The following is a 19,652-nucleotide window of genomic DNA, read 5'->3' as shown; positions in this document are numbered from 1 at the left end:
AGCGGAGAAGCCTATTATATTCTTGATCAAGATATGTCCTCGTCTATATGGGATTATTCTCAGAATTATGCTAGGGTACTGATGCACCCGAAAAGGTTGCACACCCAAGCGGAGGTATCAAGTAGTAACCGGTAAAATCGGAGTCGATCCAAGGATAGGAAGGTGATTCGGATAACGAAAGAGTCTCGTTCGCCGGTCTAGGTATCACTAGCTAACTTAGACTAAAAAGGAAAAGAAAAAAAGATAAATGGTAGGTTTTTATGATCGAATAAGTAATAGAGAATAAAACAAGTAAAACTAAACTAAATTATCAAAGTAAACGGGCGAGAGAGATTCGAGAGAAGAGTTCGGAGGAACAAGAGTCAAGGCGGGTAAGAGTATCCGAATACGAGAGTTAATGTATCTGATGGGCCTAGAAAGGTTCCTAAATAGGTCACCACCCGCAAGTATACGGGCGTCAAGTGATAATTCCGGTAAGACCGGTTCGTTCCTCAGAGACTAAGTGAAACCTATATTCTAAGACTTGGAAGTAAGACGGTTTTTGTTTTTGAAAATTTATTTTGACGATAAAATATTTAAATAAAATAACGGAAATGAAAATGAACTCAAATGGGAGGAGAAGTCTAAGAGTTTCGGAATCTACCACATAAAATCATCTTTAGAACAAATAGTTAACTAGTCAATTCTCCCTTTTTATAACTCGGAATTTCAGATAATGAACTACCTTAATTCCGGAAGATATTTTCGTTTAAAACCAATAATTTATAACAATGTAATTGTTTATTTCGAAAAATAAATCTCTAAACTATTGTTTATCAATCAATAAGCATATATCATCAAAGAATCTAACCTAAGCATGATATATCAAATTTAAAAGTATAAGCAATGAAAAGAAAATCAATTCTACAACATAAAACAATTTCAACTTTGAATCACAATCAAGAGAATTAACAAAATAAAAATGTCTCTATAGGTTCAAGTATGAGTTTCATCCTAAAACCCTAGAAAAAGAATGTTAACTAATCATGATCAAGATTAAAACTAAATAGGAGAGAAAAAAAGGAGAAGAACTAAACTTTTTCTCGCTGGAAATTGTTCTTCTGCAACCAAACGCGCCTTAAGAAATTCGATTTTCTCGTCTTCTCGGAAACAATTTCCCTGTGGGAAAATTATGCTCCCACAGATTTTCTCATATTCCTCACTGTTTTTTCTCTCAACTTTCTGTAGTTTCTCTCTCTTTCTCTTTCTCTTCTCACTCTTTCTGTTTTTCTTTCTCACTCTAACAAACAGAGATAAAAAAAAATGAAGAAGAAAGATAAAATGATGATGGTATCTCTGTTTTTCTCACTTAGCCGAGCTCTATATCAATGGTGCTCTCTCTCTTATATTTCTGGTTTGGTTGAGCTTAAGAGAGGATATGATCCCCCATACTGAGATGATCTTAACTCTGTTCTTTCTCTGATTTATACAAACAGAGGAGCCTGGTTCCAGCCATATCTTCTTTCCTTCTCTGTAATCTCAAGAAATATATGTTCAAGATCACTTCTCTTAAAATATTCTGCTTCAAATCAATCCATGATTATCTCTCTTTTCATCTCTAACAAATACTTGTTGTATAACAGTAAGTATGAGAGGATGGTTCTCTCTCTCTAATATCTCAAATCTTCATTCAAATATATCCAGCCGATCACAGATCCCACCATCATCTCTAACCGAATCTTGCTTGATTTCAATCTCTGTAGTATCTCTAAATCTTTCCACCATTAACTCATTGATCGAATCTCTTTTTGTTACCTTCTTTCTCAATGCAAGAGAAATCTTCATTATTCTCCCACAAATTTCTCTTTCCTTTCCAGCCTTCAATCTCAATTTTCTACTTCCAAAAATCTTCTTTCAATCTCCATATAGTTTTATCTTCCCTTTCTCTATACTGTTTTGTATGAGATTTCCCAATCAAATATCTCACAATCTCTCTTCATTTTGATCCAACCGAGTATCTATTATATAAAACAGAAGGGAAAACGATGACTGGGACAAACATCCTTATTTAATTATGCATATTGTCTAGAAGCCCTTCTCAAAATTTAAGATATAGTCCTTCGTAGAAATATAGTTACCTAATTAAAAAAATATAGTTACCTATTTAAAAAACAATAATCCTTTCCTTCTTAAAAATAAAATAACTAATTTAAGTAAATCTATTATATAAAACAGAAGGGAAAACGATGACTGGGACAAACATCCTTTTTTAGTAAAGGATATTGTCTAGAAGCCCTTCAAAATTTAAAATATAGTCCTTCGTAGAAATAAAGTTACCTATTTAAAAAACAATAATCGTTTCCTTCTATCGAGACTCAATAACTAATTTAAGAAATAAAGTAACAAAATAAATTTCGAGGGTTAAAAAAAGAAATTGAAATCTCTCTCTCTCCCAATAGAATAATAACTAATTTAAGAGAAAAGAACAAAAAAGTAATACAAAAAAATAATAACTAATAAAAATCTCTCTCTCTCAATAAAATATAACAATAAATTTCGTAACATTTGATTGATACAAGTGTTCGTGCCGTAGGGCACGGGATATACACTAGTATAAATAAGAGAGGGATTTCCTCTTTCGATTTCTTTTTAGTAAGAAAAATCATGTCTTCATCCCTCACACTTCTTTCCTTCCTGTAAAAGAGATACTTTCCTTTTGGTTTCCATGAGATGATTCTCTCTAAATCTTCTACCACATTCTTTCTCCCCCCTCTTTTATTTCTGTTTTTAATCTCTATGATATATTCATGAAAATAGAAATAAAGGAAAGAGATTTTGAAATTAAGAGAATGAGAAGTGATTGCCTTCTTTCACGTGAGTACTGTTGGGATGGTAAGATTTGGCTACAACCCATGTGCATCAAGTTTAGATAAGATTCCCATCTTTACACTCGGTCCACGCGCACGTTGCATGTGTCCTTCAGATTTGCGCAGGTCCACTGAAGATCGTACTTGAGATGCACCAGATCCTATTTCAACGAGAATTCCAAAGCGCCATCCTTCTTATCCCGAATTCATCCCACGCGCACATCACAACCGTCCATCTCCAACATGTGGCATTCTTTGATTCTGGTCAACTAAGCCATTATAAAAAATATGACTCGAGCTAATTCCCTTTATCGAACTCCGATTTCACCTCCGTTTTCACTCACGGGCTCGTCTTGGACTCTACTTTTTACCCAATCATCAATATTGGCCAAATTACCCGACTGAATAAATGACCAAAATACCCCTAACACGTCTTTCTCTTGATTTTATATGTTTTACGCACTGAACTCCGTAAAAGACACCTGGGAAAGAGAAACACACAATTCATCAGAGTAACTGCTCGAATTGGACTAACTAGCCCAAGTTAAAAGATTCAGATGGGATATTTTCATGTCTCATCAGTATCGAAGTCTGAGAATCAATAATGATAAATCTCAACTATGTATGGTCCGATTTAATGTGTCGAGGTACAATCAATATTCGACTCCTAAGGTGATGTCTATAAGTACTACGTATATCCGGAGATCATACTTAGTCAAACAAACGTCATAATCGGTTAATCCCGAGTCAACAAAAGTGTTGTCTAGTCGCCTAACTATGTGAAATGCATGACAAGACACATGAAATTATGACTTAGAACACGATCGATATCGAATACTTCATTTCGTCTATTAACTATGCGAAGTGCTTGACAAGACACATGAAAATACGATCGAAACGATAATCGAAATAAATGAACATCAATTTATAATCAAAACATCAAAACATATTAAACATAATCACGAATTCATCACATTTCATCTCATATAATCGACACACTAAAGTTAGCTAAACATGGTGAATGAATAAGAAATGGAAAGAAAATGATGAGAAAATCCCCCATTTTCGATGTGGTTCGAGGCTAAGATCGTCGGAAAATATGAGTTTTTAGTTGCAACCGATCTCCCCTTAGCAATTTTCTGGGTTCCCCGTAGTGACCATCATCATCATCTCCATCTCAAGAACATCCACAATTAAAGCTAACCCTAGATTTCCCCCTTTAGAAATTTCTTGACCAAAATCAAATCAAACCATATGGGAAGCAAGATCATGACATGGTGAGTAAAAGCCCTAAGTTTTCGGACCAAGAAGGTTGCCGGAAAAGTAAGAAAATTTGGCCAAGTTCCCGGTCAAAAACCATAAAATTCGGCCAAAATAGCTCTTCCCGGCCAAGATACCCACTGTCCCGAGCATCCCGCGTCCCGAGCTGGAGAGAAGCTTCCCGTGCACAGCGGCTGCTGCTGGAGCTTGTTGTCCCGTGTAGTGCCTCTGCCGACTGAGCAATACTCGAGATGCATCTGGAGTGCTGCTGTTGTTGCTCCCGTGCTGATCCTTGCTCGTTCCGGCCGGGAGGAAGCTACAGCCCAAGCAGCAGCTGCTGCTCCCAAGACACCCGAGCTGCTGCTGTTCCGGCCAAGCTTAGGTCGGCCTAGCTAGGTCGGACCTCCTCTTCTCTCTTTCCCTCTCTTCAAGGTGCAACGCTTAAGAACAAACTCTAGAACCCTAGAACTCCTTTAGCCCCCTTCTTTTTCTCTCTCTTCCTTTTTTTTGCTTGGTTGATCAATGATGAAGATGATGAATAGTAGCCTAAACTACTAAAATCCTTGAGTCCCTTGACTTACTCAATTCATTTAGACTTTGTTGACTCTAATCCATAAAGAGAGGGTGGTAATATAGTTCCTCCTTGTCATTCTTCTTTGGGCTTGTGTGGGCTTTGGGCTTGGTTTAGAAACCAAAAGGTGCCTCCATCCTTGTCTCTACATCTTCAAATTATCACAAAGGACTAAAATACCCTCGGACTTCTTTCTTTCATGACTTCCCTATCCGAACTCGGAATTGACTTCCGTTTTCACCGTCGGACTCGTCATTACCTCCACTTGTAATTTGATTTGCTTGAAGTCATCTTCTCTCGTTTTGGGCACATGAAATGATTGTGATAATTCGCTCTTTTTATTCTGAATTTCATGTTTAACTCCAAACTTAAACTTAGCTAGTCCTCGAACAAATAAAACAAAATAAAAACCTAACTCACTTTCGGAGGCATCCCGGTTGCATTTAGCGTATGCAACAAGCCTTTAAACCCCTAGGTTACCACTAGAGGACGAGTGTTGTCTCGTGAGGGTTTCCATAGATGACACCCACAAACATCGTGGATTCAAATACACAAGGGTCCAACATCCAAATCATAGATAAGCATGGTTCGTATAGTAAAGGATTTAAGCATGTCAACACATAATGAATCAAGTAAATAAGTTCATATAAAAGCTAAGGACCTCTTCACTAATGATCTTACCCTAAAATGCAAGTGTCATACCATAACGAGCAACATCTATGTTCCGAAGTCACAACGCCTTGATTCCTAGTTTAGTACATTTCGCCTCGACTTCGGCCTCACGGACATACACTCCAAATATGAAGATGGTAATGGAGTATCCGCCTCCCTCTAGTTGACACTCTTATTGGGTTTCATGGACTACAAGGGCAAGGTTAATTCGCTATCCTAATGTCACTCCTAGTGGCTAAGAAAGTTGAGCACACGAGCTTAAATGAGCTCTTTTAATAGTTACGAGGTTGAGTAGCTCTTCATTCTACTCGGAGTTAGCGCGGAAGAGTACACTCGAAGGACATTTTAGGCTTTGAGCTCTCACATGGGTTAAGTCTCCACTAATGACTACTCTAGGTCTCTTAGAAATGTTTTTTTCTTCACTAAGATGCTACTCACATGGCACAACACAAACACTAAAACACTCGATTTTCATGCAAAGGTCACTAGCAATCACAAAACTCATCAACTCGACACATATGAATCAACATTCTGAAAACTATCACTATAATCACATGTAAATCTACTCAAAATGTTCAAAAATTTTCAAATTTTGGCTAATTTGAACCCTTTTGTCTTTGAAACCCATGGTCATGCATTGGTTATGGTCATATCCCGCATCCCCAAACTTAAAAATAACATTGTCCTCAATGTTCTAAGCATACACTCACCAAATGATAAAGAGGCACATCAATTTAAAGAGAAGAGTGGAGAAATATTACCATAACCGAAGGAGATAAAAGATGATACTACCAAGGCTCATGTACAAAGAGGTTCCAAGTTGATGCCAAGCTCACGCCATCCCCAAACTTGGAACAAACCATGCCTTAGAAGTAAAACATATAAGAAATGCTCCTAAAATATCCAAAACATAATGAGAATGAAGCACATAAACGACATGACCATATAGAACTCTACCACTAACGCAGGTATACACGATTGCATCGAGCTATGCAATTAGCCTTTGATTCTCTTGTTTTCACACAAGAGCACGACTTATGTCTCACGGAGGGTTTCCAGAGATGATACCCACAAACATCAAAGGCCACCTTAATCGGCTTAACGGTCATAAAGCAAAAGACGAAAGATTTGGAGGTCAACCCAAAGAAAGCTATATACAAATGCTAAAAGTCTCACAATAACATTAGACCAAAGCAGTGCACGTGAGACTAAAAGCGAAAAGAAGCCATCCCCAAACTTAGTGGATGCACGGTCCACTAAGTGCTCATAGATGCTAGGGGCGACGACTAAACAGTCGTCAAAAGGATCGGCATACAAATGAAGGTCTAAGAGGTTAGTCCGAGGAAAATAATCAAACTCAAGCTTAGTGGATAAAACATCCACTAAGTCCCTAGACATGCTAGGAAAGACATCCGATGTGTCCCAGAAGGGGTCAACAACCAAGTCTGAGATCATGTGGAATGTCGAACTAAACTCTAAGGGTAAGGCAATATGCTCGGGGGCCAAGTCAAGGTCTGTGGTTTCCTTAGGTAAATAATCCAACAGGTTATCTGATGAGACATGAAAATGTCCCATCTGAATCTCTTAACTCGGGTTAGTTAGTCCAGTTCGAGCGGTTACTCTGATGATTTGTTTGATTTTCTTCCTCAGGTCTCATTTACGGAGTTCGATGCGAAAACATCGTGATAAAGACATACTTGAGGGGCATTTTGGTCATTTTAATGACAAGGGTATTCTGGTCAATATTAGTGCTCATGTGAAAGTAGATTCCAATACGAATCCATCGGCGAAAGCGGAAGTGGAATCGGAGTCCGGATCCGAAAGATAATCCAAGTCAAAGTTTAGGTAAGAAAAAAAAAATCAATTGACCATCTTCTATACGACACGTGGCACCGATTGAGTCGGAGGACGTGTACGCTGAGTGAGATGTTCGGTATACAGTTGGGTATACTCGGTGTCTGTTCGGCATTTTGCTAGATGTTGTCTCCACGTTACATGGTGCAAGTTAATAAAGTAGGCCGAAATATCTAAAGGCTGAAATCTTTTCAGTGACACGTGGCTTCATCTGGAATCCCATGGTAACCTCTTACACGATCCCATGCTACACCTTATGATCCTCTTAATAGCTAATAAATCAAAACAGGAAGTTCCCATTTATCTTTTATCACCCGTGATCTTTTAACGGGTCCCATCTTTTAATATCTCGTCACCATTAATAGAGGGAATGAGACAGATTGATTGAAATCTTTTGGGAAGGAAATATTCAATATTCCATTAGAGAGAGAAAGAGTTTGGAAGTTTTCTTTCAAACAACATATGAGAGAAAAAGAGAACCTATCTCTTTGGAAGATTTATGCAGGAAAGGAAAGCAAAGAAGGTAATTAAATTCTTTCAAGATTAATGAAAGGAAATCTAGGGAGATTGAGAGAAGTCAGAGAAGGAAAGAGATATGGCTGGGGAATTTCGAGAGAGAGAGGCGTTTTTGGATCAGATTTTACAGAGAAGATAGAGATTGAAGACTGAAAATATTCTTGTGAATGGAATTAGAGAAATTAAAAGTTGGGAGCTCGGTTCGATGATTGGAAAGTATTTTGCAGATTGAGGAAGAGATAAAGAGATAAATACTCTTACCTTCTAGAGAGAGAGATAATATCAGAGAAAGTGAAAGCTAGAGATAGATGGGATTCGACTGACATTGGAGATTTCTGCTTCTTATCTCTTTTTCTCGGTTATATTTAGAGAGAATATTATTTTCTCTTAAAAAGGAAAAGAAGATCAATTACAGAGGAGGACTAAGGTTTTGGAATTCCGTTTTTGCTATATAAGAAACAAGCAACAGGAGCTGAGAAATCATCTCGGTTTGGGGTCAAAAAAAAAGTCACCATCTCGACTGGAGAGTTTTCCTCTGGTAGCTCAACCAAAACCGACTATATTAGAGAGAGAGAGAGTGATGTAAAGAGCTCTCGGCTGGGGATGAAGAAATGGAGTTAGAGAGAGAGACAACCGAGAGTACCATCCATTGATCATCATCATCATCTATTTTTCTTCTTCTTCTTCTTCTTCTTCTTCTGTTTGTAATCCTTTTTAGTGAGAGAAAAGATTATCAAGATAGAAAGAGAGATTGTAAAGAGAGAGTTAGATAGAAAGAGTTGAGAGAGAAAGAGAGTTACTGTAGAGAGAGAGAAAAACAGAACCAAGAGATTCAGTTTTAATAAATCACTATCTTCATCTTGTTTTGATTCTTTTCTTTTTGTTTTCTGTTTACTTTGTGAGAGAGAGATAGAATACTCAAAGAGAAAGAGAGAAAACAGCAAGTTAGAGAGAGAAAGATAGTTGGAGAAGATGAGAAAATAGGAGAGAAAATAATTTTCTCTTAGGGAAAATATTTCTGGGAAGACGAGAAAATCGTTTTCCTAGAGGGTGCGTTTGGCGGAATCTCGGAAAATCAGAAGGAAATCACTTCCCTAAGGCTCTGTTTGGCTACAAAATCAGTAAGAAATCCAACTTTTCTACTTTTCTTTCCTTTTTCCATATATCTAAGCTTCCATCCTTTATCATGAAGAACTAATTTTCTATCTAGGGTTTAGATGAAGTCGTAATAATCATTTTCTCGACAATTTATTAAAGTTTTTACCATTTTAACGATAAAATCTTCCGGGTTTTTAGACCGTTCATGAACTAAAAACCTGAGTTATATAAAGAACTATCTAATCAGACCAAAATTAATTTGTCGTTAGAATTGTTAGGAAGACGGATTCAGAAAACCCTAGGCTCTCCCCCATTTGAGTTCCTTGTATCATTTGTAATTATTTTCTTTCCGTAATTTTATTTTAATATTTTATTTATTTTATTTTATTACCAAAACCTCATCAAAACCAAAACCCAAGTTACTTCCAAGTCTTAGAATAGGTTTCACTTAGTCTCTGAGGAACGAACCGGTCTTACCGGAATTTATTACAACTTGACACCCGTGCACTTGCGGGTGTAGACCTATTTAGGAAACTTTTTAGGCCCATCATTATCCATTATCTCGCTAACTTCTATGTCGTCGACGTCCTTAAAGGCATCTGGAGCCTTAAAGTTGGTTACAACACCATTCCTTCCTAATATGGCATCTAAGACTGCCTCCTCACAAGTGTCAAAAATTGGAATGTTCATAATAGTTTCATCCCCAAACTTGCTCATAAAGCCTTCATCCTGAACATCAAGGTCTACTGTAGTCCTATCATGGTGAGATGACGAAGGTTGGGAGAGTGAGCAATAAGGGTCACCGGTCAATTCCATCTCAAAAGGTCTATCAGGAGCTTCTTCGACATTTAGCTTAAGACTAGAGTTAGGTGTATTACCCTCACCATCATTCATAGTCTCTTCTTGAGTTTGGGGTGCACAAACCCCTTCCTCGTCGACGATAGGCTCTGACTCAAGTCTATCAACAATTTTGAGAATTCGTTCTGTGATCTCCGTTATATCTCGATTAAATCTAGTTTGGTACTCTAAAATTGCTTGGAGAGTATCTTCAGACATCTCCTCGTAATAAGGCACATGAGTATAACTAAACGAAGACTCTCGCGGAACACGGATCACGGGATAATACTCGGTCAAATGGTTTAAGCTCGCATAAACGGCACAAACCGGGCTAATGGTCTCCATGGTCCTTTCTTCACTACCTTCATGTAGATACCTAGACTTGACTCTTTGAATGGAATCATCGAGTCGGGAATTGTCATCACTAAATGAACCGTTCATGTATGTTTGTCGATAGTCACGAAGACTTCGACGTGGTCGATCAATATTAATAGAACTACGGTCCTCATCAAATGACAAATTCATACATGAAGGTGTGGTCATCCCAAATTCTTGTCGATAGTCTCGAGGGGTTGATTACCCTCATGCTCATAATCCCTAAAACCATAGTCATGACGAGTCTGACCGACTCCATACATCCGTCGATATTCACCCATGGTCATCCTAGGTCGGTCAGGCTCAACTCGTCTATTCCTATCACTAGTCGGAACATTCCTATGTAAATTTGAGTAGTCCTGATGACTTGTAGATGGTCGACTAGTGTTGGAAAGGGTTAGCATAAGGTCATTTTAATCAAATGACCAACTTTCCATGATCTCACAATGTTCAAGGATACTAACACACAATCACAAAATGGGAACTAACACTTATAAACTAAACAATCACACAAGTAAACAGGATGAGATAGAATGCGATACTATCAAGTGCTCCTCTCGTTTCGTTGGCCTTTCTTCTTAAGCTTCGATTCCTTCCTTTTCCTTCGCCTTTATGTCACTTTTGGCTCTTTTATTGAAACGGTACCTAGAAAGATAAAAAGATAAGAAACTACAAAAAATAAAATAATGAAAAAAAACGTTTAAGTAAGCAAACAACACTAAACTAATGAACAAAACAACAAACGCTATCCTAACTACTAAACCTATCCCCGGCAGCGGCGCCAAAATCTTGATGCAACCGAAAAGGTTGCACACCCAAGCGGAGGTATCAAGTAGTAACCGGTAAAACTGGAGTCGATCCAAGGATAGGAAGGTGATTCGGATAACGAAGGAGTCTCGTTCGCCGGTCTAGGTATCACTAGCTAACTTAGACTAAAAAGGAAAAGAATAAAGATAAATGGGGAGTTTTTTTTATCGAATAAGTAATAGAGAATAAAACAAGTAAAACTAACCTAAATGATCAAAGTAAACGGGCGAGAGATATTCGAGCGAAAAGTTCGGAGGAACAAGAGTCGAGACGGGTTAGAGTAGATTCGGGAAAAAGTTGATTGAGACGGATACTTCGATCCACAAGATCGATAAGACAAATACTAAGTATCTATTCGCATGAAAATGTAATTAACTTAACCCACATTGACAATCCTAAGCATCATGTGTTTAACTAAGCATAATCGATCAAACGTCACTAAGCATCGACTATCAAACTTACACACACAATCTAATGAATTGAAAATGAACAAGTATGACACTAATAAGTATAATACGTCAAACTATGTATAATCGATCCAAGGTTAGTAAGTATCGATTATCAAACTAAGTACGCATTGTCAAATTTTGTGTCAATAGACGATTAAGATCAAGGTTTCTAGTTTATAGAACTAGACGAAGCCAATTAAACTCGCATGTAAACAAATAATAAGTCATTCATTCAAATCATGCTTTAAGAGTATCTGAATACGAGAGTTAATGTATCGAAGTCCGGGAATCTTTAATGATAAATCTACAACTATGTATGGTCCGATTTAATGTGTCGAGGAACAATCAATATTCGACTCCTAAGGTGATGTCTATAAGTACTACGTATATCCGGAGATCATACTTAGTCAAACAAACGTTATAATCGGTTAATCCCGAGTCAACGAAAGTGTTGTCTAGTCGCCTAATTATGTGAAGTGCATGACAAGACACATGAAATTATGACTTAGACCACGATCGATATCGAATACTTCGTTTCGTCTATTAACTATGCAAAGTGCTTGACAAGACACATGAAAATACGATCGAAACGATAATCGAAATAAATGAACATCAATTTATAATCAAAACATCAAATCATACTAAACATAATCACGAATTCATCACATTTCATCTCATATAATCGACACACTAAAGTTAGCTAAACATGGTGAATGAATTAGAAATGATGAGAAAATCCCCCCTTTTTCGATGTGGTTCGAGGCTAAGATCGACGGAAAATATGAGTTTTTAGTTGCAGCCGATCTCCCCTAAGCAATTTTCTGGGTTCCCCATAGTGACCATCATCATCTTCTCTATCTCAAGAACATCCACCATTAAAGCTAACCCTACATTTCCCCTATTAGAAATTTCTTGAGCAAAATCAAATCAAACCATATGGGAAGCAAGATCATGACATGGGGAGTAAAAGCCCTATGTTTTCGAACCAAGAAAGTTGCCGGAAAAGTAAGAAAATTCAGCCAAGTTTCCGGCCAAAAACCATGAAATCCGGCCAAAATAGCTCTTCCCGGCCAAGATACCCACTGTCCCGAGCATGTCGCGTCTTTCTCTTAGCCGTCCCGTGCTGCCATCCCGAGTCCCGAGCTGGAGAGAAGCTTCCCGTGCACAGCGGCTGCTGCCGGAGCTTGATGTCCCGTGTAGTGCCTCTGCCGTCTGAGCAATACTCGAGATGCATCCCGAGTGCTGCTGCTGTTGCTCCCGTACTGATCCTTGCTCGTTCCGGCCGGGAGGAAGCTACAGCCCGAGCAGTAGCTGCTGCTCCCAAGACACCCGAGCTGCTGCGGTTCCGGCCAAGCTTAGGTCGGCCTAGCTACGCCGGACCTCCCCTTCTCTCTTTCCCTCTCTTCAAGGTGCAACACTTAAGAACAAACTCTAGAACCCTAGAACTCCCTTAGCCCCCTTCTTTTTCTCTCTTCCCTTTTTTTTGCTTGGTTGATCAATGATGAAGATGATGAATAGTAGCCTAAACTACTAAAATCCTTGAGTCCCTTGACTTAGTCAATTCATTTAGACTTTGTTGACTTTAATCCATAAAGAGTGGGTGCTAATATAATTCCTCCTTGTCATTCTTCTTTGGGCTTGTGTGGGCTTTGGGATTGGTTTAGAAACCAAGAAGTGCCTCCATCCTTGTCTCTACATCTTCAAATTGTCACAAAGGACTAAAATACCCTCGGACTTCTTTCTTTCATGACTTCCCCATCCGAACTCGGAATTGACTTCCGTTTTCACCGTCGGACTCGTCATTGCCTCCATTTGTAATTTGATTTGCCTGAAGTCATCTTCTCTCGTTTTGGGCACATGAAATGATACTGATAATTCGCTCCTTTTATTCTGAATTTCATGTTTAACTCCAAATATGATACCTAATAAGAAAAACACATAAAATAATATTGATAACACTCGAAAAGGACAAATTAGTCTAAGTTAGACTCTCCAAATGTGACATTTTCGTGTCACATCAAAATAAACCTTGTGGGAAGCAAGAAATAGGCGAGTGGAGTTGTCGAATCCTAGAGTTGCAAGCAGTAATCCAATTTCTTCGGGGGTTAACGGGCACCGGCCCTGATTTCTCAATTCCTCATCAGTAAACTAAGAGTTTAATACTCTTCCTTGCCAAATCATTTGTCGATACTTTGCCAAGGACAATTTTTCAGCTTTACCCCCACCTAAGTCACATGGTGAATGGGTAGTCATATCCTGTACATCAACCAAGATTAAACAAGAGAATATAATGATTGACAAATCCAACCTTGACACAGATTATTCAAGTGGCCCACGGAAATGCCTTTTCAGAACACAAATTAGGTAGTGTTTATTTTCCTAATACATCTGAATCTGATTATTATTTACGTCTATTTTACATATTCTATAGAAGTTGATGCATAAGTTTAGCATTTTTACAAAATCAGATCTTAAAACAAGTCATGTTTCAAATTCAGGTAGTTAAAAGTTGAAAATTTGTGCTTCTGAGGTGGAGATTTGTTCAAGATCTGACTCAAATAGATGGATAAAATTATACGAACGCTACCTTAAAATGAATATCCAAAAGCAAATATGCAGTATTTGATACACTCCACAACAAGATTAAAGGTGGCAATTTATACCTTATCAAATCGAAGATGAAGCACGGCAAACTTCCTAGGTCCCTGTCTGTATGTCTCAGGTGAAGTGCCCCTTCTTTCAGACGGATACCGCAGACGACCAACAAGAGCGTCTCCCAGTGTGTTGATGTGAGGAACAAAAGTCAATGCTTGAAAGTTGACTTTACATCGTAGACGTTGAATGTCCATAGGCATCTCATCAAATGCCAATCGGTGGGAGAAAGGAGCAATAGCAGCAACTCCATAACTGCAAAAAATTCCACATATCCAGCCATTTAAGTTCGAAAAACTTTTACAACTAGAAATTCACATTAGTAGTCAAGAAATGATTCTTCATATGTCATTAACACATCTACTGATTTTCCAAAAATATAAAACCATTGCACTGGTCAAGTAGGATTAACAAACAAGATGTTATATCTCACAACACTATATCCACTAGAGTGATAACAAGAATCTATCAGACACGAGTATTCGACATAGCAAAAGTGACAACTGAGAGGAGTACACATGTTGCATAAATTGTGATGATTTCAGGTAGAGAAAAACTCATCCTCATACTAACCTAAAAAAGAAATTTTTTTTTCTCTTTCTCCTGTTTTCTCTCTCTTCTTCTTCCTCTCTCTCTCCTGTTTTCTTTCTCTTTCTCTTCTTCTTTCTCTCTCTTCCCCTCTTTTCTTTCTCTCTCTTCCCCTCTCTTCCCCTCTCTTCTCACTCTTTCTCTCTCTATAGACGGCCGACGAAGGGGAACCCTTCGCCGGCCGTCGGGTCTGGAGAAAAACCAGAGCTTTGAAGGTTTGGAAAAACCAAATTTGAAGGTCTGGTTTTTCCAGACCTTCGTCGGTCTGGGTTGTCCCCAGACCTTTGAAGGTCTGGTTTCCCAAACCCGACAGCCGGCGAAGGGTTCCCCTTTACCGATCGTTTATAGAGAGAGAGTGAGAAGATAGGGGAAGAGAGAAATAAAAGAGGGGAATAGAGAGAAAGAAGAAGAGAGAGAAAATAGGAGAGTAAGAAAAAGAAGAAGAGAAATTTTTTTTTAAAGTTTGAAGGTCGCCGACCGGAAAATTTGTCGGCGACGACCTTCGCCGGATAAGATGATGAGGTGGCAGAGAGAGGTTATGAGATGGAGGATTGAGAAATGTTGGCTGGTTAAAGGTGTTATAACGGAAACTCAAAAAGGGGGACATATGAGTATTTTTATTAATTTAGGGGGCTAGGTAGGAAGCTGGTCAAAGTTGGGGGCTATTTAGAAAATAACCCATTTTTTCAATAACAAAAGGAAGGGGCTAAAAGCACGGGTGCCAACAACACTTTGGGCGAGTGCTTTTAGCCGCACCCATCTATTATAATAAAACAACTCAGTCGGCTACATGAAGTAAAAGTTTGATCGACCATTTTTATTGGGAGTTTCACAAAGATCACATCCGACGAATTTCTTTTTGTGTAAATTATATCAAAATAGAAGGGTAGTAGTGTAAATCGACCAAAATCGGTTAGGATATCCCTATAATAACTAGGGTTATTTCCCTAATGACCCCCAACTTTGTGACCAGCTTCCCGCCTGGCCCCCTACTTTACGAGAAATACCCATATGGCCCCCTTCCGTTATAACACCGTTACTCTCTCTCTTTCATTTCTTTTCTCTCTCCTCCAACATGTTTTCTCTCTCTGACACCTCGTTAAAACCAGCCAACTCATCATCTTCTCCGGGAAGGTCGCCGGCCGACCAATTTTCCGGCCGGCGACCTTCAAACCTAAAAAATAATAAATTTTTTTTTATTTCATCTCTCCTCTCTCTCTCTAAAAAAAAAAATATTTTTTTTCACCTCCTCTCTCTCTCTCTAAACTCCGGCGAAGGGGGTTACCCTTCGCCGGAGTTCGGGAAACCTTAAAGGTCTGCCCGAGCAGACCTTTTAGGTCTGCTCGAACAGACCATGAAGGTCTGCTTGAGCAGATCAAGGTCTGCTCGGGCAGACCTTAAAGGTCTGCCGGAACAGACCACGAAGGTCTCTTCCGGCAGACCTTTAAGGTCTCCCGAACTCCGGCGAAGGGTAACCCCCTTCGTCGGAGTTTAGAGAGAGAGGAGGTGAAAAAAAATTCTTTTAAGAGAGAGAGAGGAGAGATGAAATAATTTTTTTTTTTTTTTTTTTAGGTTTTAAGGTCGCCGGCCGGCAAATTGGTCGGCCGGTGACCTTCCCGGAGAAGATGATGAGTTGGCTGGTTTTAACGAGGTGGCAGAGAGAGAAACACATGTTGGAGGAGAGAGAAAAGAAATGGAAGAGAGAGAGTAACGGTGTTATGACGGAAGGGGGTCATATGGGTATTTCTCGTAAAGTAGAGGGCCAGGCGGGAAGCTGGTCACAAAGTTGGGGGCCATTAGGGAAATAACCCTAATAACTACTACCCATGTATTTCTTTCCCTACTCACTATTTTGAGTCACGATTTAAATTTATTTTTGAGTTGGTCAGTATCTCTTCTCTATTTATTTTCCTGTATCTTCTTTATTTTTTTCCAAAATCGATATCATCTTTATTAACCATTTTTCTGGAGAATTCTTTTGAAGAATTTTGATTTAATTGTCATCTCCGGCATTAGCCAAGAGAGGTTTGTCCCGTCCGTAGTCCGTAGGACGCGGTGGAAACCGAATAACAAAAATACAAGATCAGACTAGTAACAATATACAATCATACAGTCAACACTTGTTGCCCAATTAGTTGATTATGTTGACATAAACTCCAAAATCTTCGTGATCTTAGGTTCAATTATCGTAGGAGGTGGAATCCATCGTTATTGAATTTTAGTTAATAAGGTATAAATAATAAGTTTATCGGGCTTTAGGCCTCTTTAATATGTTGTTGGTGCTCATGTCGAAAAATGACATTCCGTTATATCAGTATTAAAAAGGGAGTTGATGCATGACAACCTCCGTTATGTGAGTATATTCGGTTAAGTGAATATAAGACGCTCTTGTTTCCTACTCTGTTCTCCCAATTCTTTGCTCCTACTCCTTGCCCTTTGCTCCAGCTCTTTGCTCCAACTCCTAGTTCCTTGCTCATGTTCGTCAATTCCCAAGGGGGGAAATCTGCAAAGGGTTCGAAAACCGCTCCGACGCTGAAGACAGTCAGGGTGCTCTTTGCGGTAAAAGAATGAATATTGATCGATCATTTCGGGGGCGAGTTATTAGAACTCTTGGTTTCTTGTGATCTTTTAGGGTTCAAAGATCGTGTCCTTTGAAGGACGGTGTGGGGGGCCTTTTATAGGCAATGTTAGGCCGACTGTGATTAGTGGCGGTGGTGCGGTTGTTGCCATCAAACCGTCAGAAGAGTTTCCTCTCCTTAGTATCTAGGGTTTCTCTTAGAGTCTATCTCGGATCTTCAATAAGTGGAAGTTTCTAAGTTCAAGGATACCTCGTAGATATCTTGCCGAAGTGATAAATCTTATGGGAGAATTTTCCTCCCTTAGACACGTGAAGTCCAAACTTGCTTAAACACTTCGAGATACGTAGCCGACTGAGATCTCTTTGGATGTGGATTAAGTTGGTAGGTTCCTTGGTGCACTTCTGCCTCCCCAGTTCTGGGCGTTAGGCATCGACCGAACCTGTGTGGACCTCCCTTACTCCTCTTAAGACCCTAGGACTGATCTATTCATGCCAAGGGCGCTTATGGGGCTGGTTTCCTCGAGGGCTCAGCTGTCCTACTACCATAAGCCAGGTTGACCCAATGGACTTCAGGTCTGATCTTGACTTTTCAGACGTTAGTCAACGTCTGGACATTTTGGGCATCATTAGTTAGGTTTTAGGCCACTTTAATATGTTGTTGGGCTTTAGGCCTCTTTCATTCATAGTTTAATTTCAACGGGGTCGTGCTTATCACATCTTGATGATGTTCAGTGCCATATACTGATTAACGTACATCATAGTCTATATTAATTTTTTTTAAATAATACCATTATATAAGTTCAGGTCGGCCTTCATTTGCGGCGATATGCAGCGACCAATTTGGTTATTTTATAGGCGGGCACACAAAACCATCCCTCAAGTGAATTCATCGATTGCTGAAGCTCAAAGAATCCTACTGGGTATCGAGTTAGCAACATCGTTAAATTGCAAACAAGTAGAAACCGAAACAGACGCAAAAGCAATCCTAGAGTGGATTCCGGAAGACCCGAATCTAATTCCGTAGAAATTCAGAAAGAATATTGCAGATATTCATAGCTTGATGCATGCTTTCGATAGCTTCCAATATAGTTTATTTTTATCGAAATGCAGATCTTGTACCCCATAATTTGGCTCACTATAGTCTTACTGTTAACTTAAATAATGTTTGGAGTAATTCCAACATCCCATGTATTGTAACATCTCAGTTAGATATGGATTCCGTTACATGAAAGTAAAGTTTCTTTGTAAAAAAAAGGACACTGTACAATCATACGGCATTGATCAATTAGTTTGGATGCATTATAAGGATGAAATATATTCATAACTATGAAAGAAAAATACATGGGAGAGTGACGGTTGAGCTATATATTCTTTTAGAGCCATTAATAAGTTTATTAAAAAAATTTTGATGAGAAATTCTATTCATCCCTCCATTTTGGTCCCTCACCTAGCCCTCCGTCGATGTGGCAACATATCACTTGAGGGTGAAGCAATTGGAGAGTGAATGGTGAGAAAATATACCCAATGATATGTCGAAAAATCAACGGAGGGTTGGGGGAGGGACCAAAATGGAGGGATTAATTGAATTTTTGTAAGTTTATTAATTGAATTGAAAAATTCGAGGTTCTCAAAATCTCTCTCACTCAATGTTGAATAGTTGTTGTGTTGTGTTTAATTTCTCGGTCGTCGAAGATCTAGTATAGAAGGTTATTTTCTATACGGTACCATCTTGGGACGAACTTGCGGGTTGCGTGAGTCGTATTCATCTATCCTTCAATAAAGCTTTTTTGTTCGCCCGAGGTCGTAGGCTTTAAGTCGAACCTCGTTAATTCTGTTTGCATATTTAGTTTTGGCGTAGCTTTTCGATTATTTTTCATAATCGGATCAATTTCTAGGATAGGTTTGATAGCTTCCGCGAACTTTTAGTACTAACAAGAACCTACCTTAGTTGAAGGAAAGGTTGATTAACACATGTCTCTCATTAGATATTGAGCAACTTAAAACATATGTTGAATCTCGTCGGGATATAGATCGATATCTAATCTAATTTGCAACCTGAGAAATTGTTTTCAAATTTTGGCTTGCAACGTTTACTTAAGTTTATCCTCGCTTACGAAGGGTTGTTATCAATGCTAATGACTTTGTAATTTTCAATTTTGGAGAGATAAATTGACCGGTAGCTGAATGCGAAGAGTTTCGTAAGTTACACATTAATCTTGTTCTTCATTTATAGTGAATATCATCGCATCGCATCATTGTTTGTCGTAGACAAGTTCTCGCCAACCAAACTACATTATTATTTTTCTTAATTTAGTTATTCTCCGTCATAACATCACCACAAAATTAGGATATTTAAGAGCTTATATAGTAATTTGAAAAGACTCAATGACAAGAAAGAAAAAACGAAGTCAAGCAAAAAACAGGTCAAGTGAAAGGACAAGAAAAGGCGAAAAGAATCTTAAATATTGAGTTTTTTCTGGAGATATCTCAACATTGTGACGCCACATCATTTTGAGATCTAAATTAAGCGTTGCATTGAAAACAATGTT

The 19,652-nt window shown here is 38.7% G+C and overlaps 1 protein-coding gene across 1 annotated transcript in view; it reads right to left on the bottom strand.

The window, feature by feature from the left end:
* LOC147564859 (uncharacterized) overlaps positions 1–10,389 on the bottom strand; it is a 101,860-nt gene extending 91,471 nt beyond the window's left edge. Inside the window, exon 1 of the mRNA XM_086650695.1 lies at positions 10,355–10,389. The gene's annotated coding sequence lies outside the window, so the exon portion shown is untranslated. The remainder of the gene's footprint in view (positions 1–10,354) is intronic.
* Positions 10,390–19,652: the final 9,263 nt, after the last annotated feature.

This window comes from Eschscholzia californica, unplaced genomic scaffold, assembly GCF_041429995.1.
Source record: "Eschscholzia californica isolate CP2 unplaced genomic scaffold, dmEscCali1.0.p SCAF_1, whole genome shotgun sequence".
Lineage (NCBI taxonomy): Eukaryota > Viridiplantae > Streptophyta > Magnoliopsida > Ranunculales > Papaveraceae > Eschscholzia > Eschscholzia californica.
The sequence above is the reverse complement of the archived record's forward strand: the minus strand, read 5'-3'. Positions and strand labels throughout refer to the sequence as shown.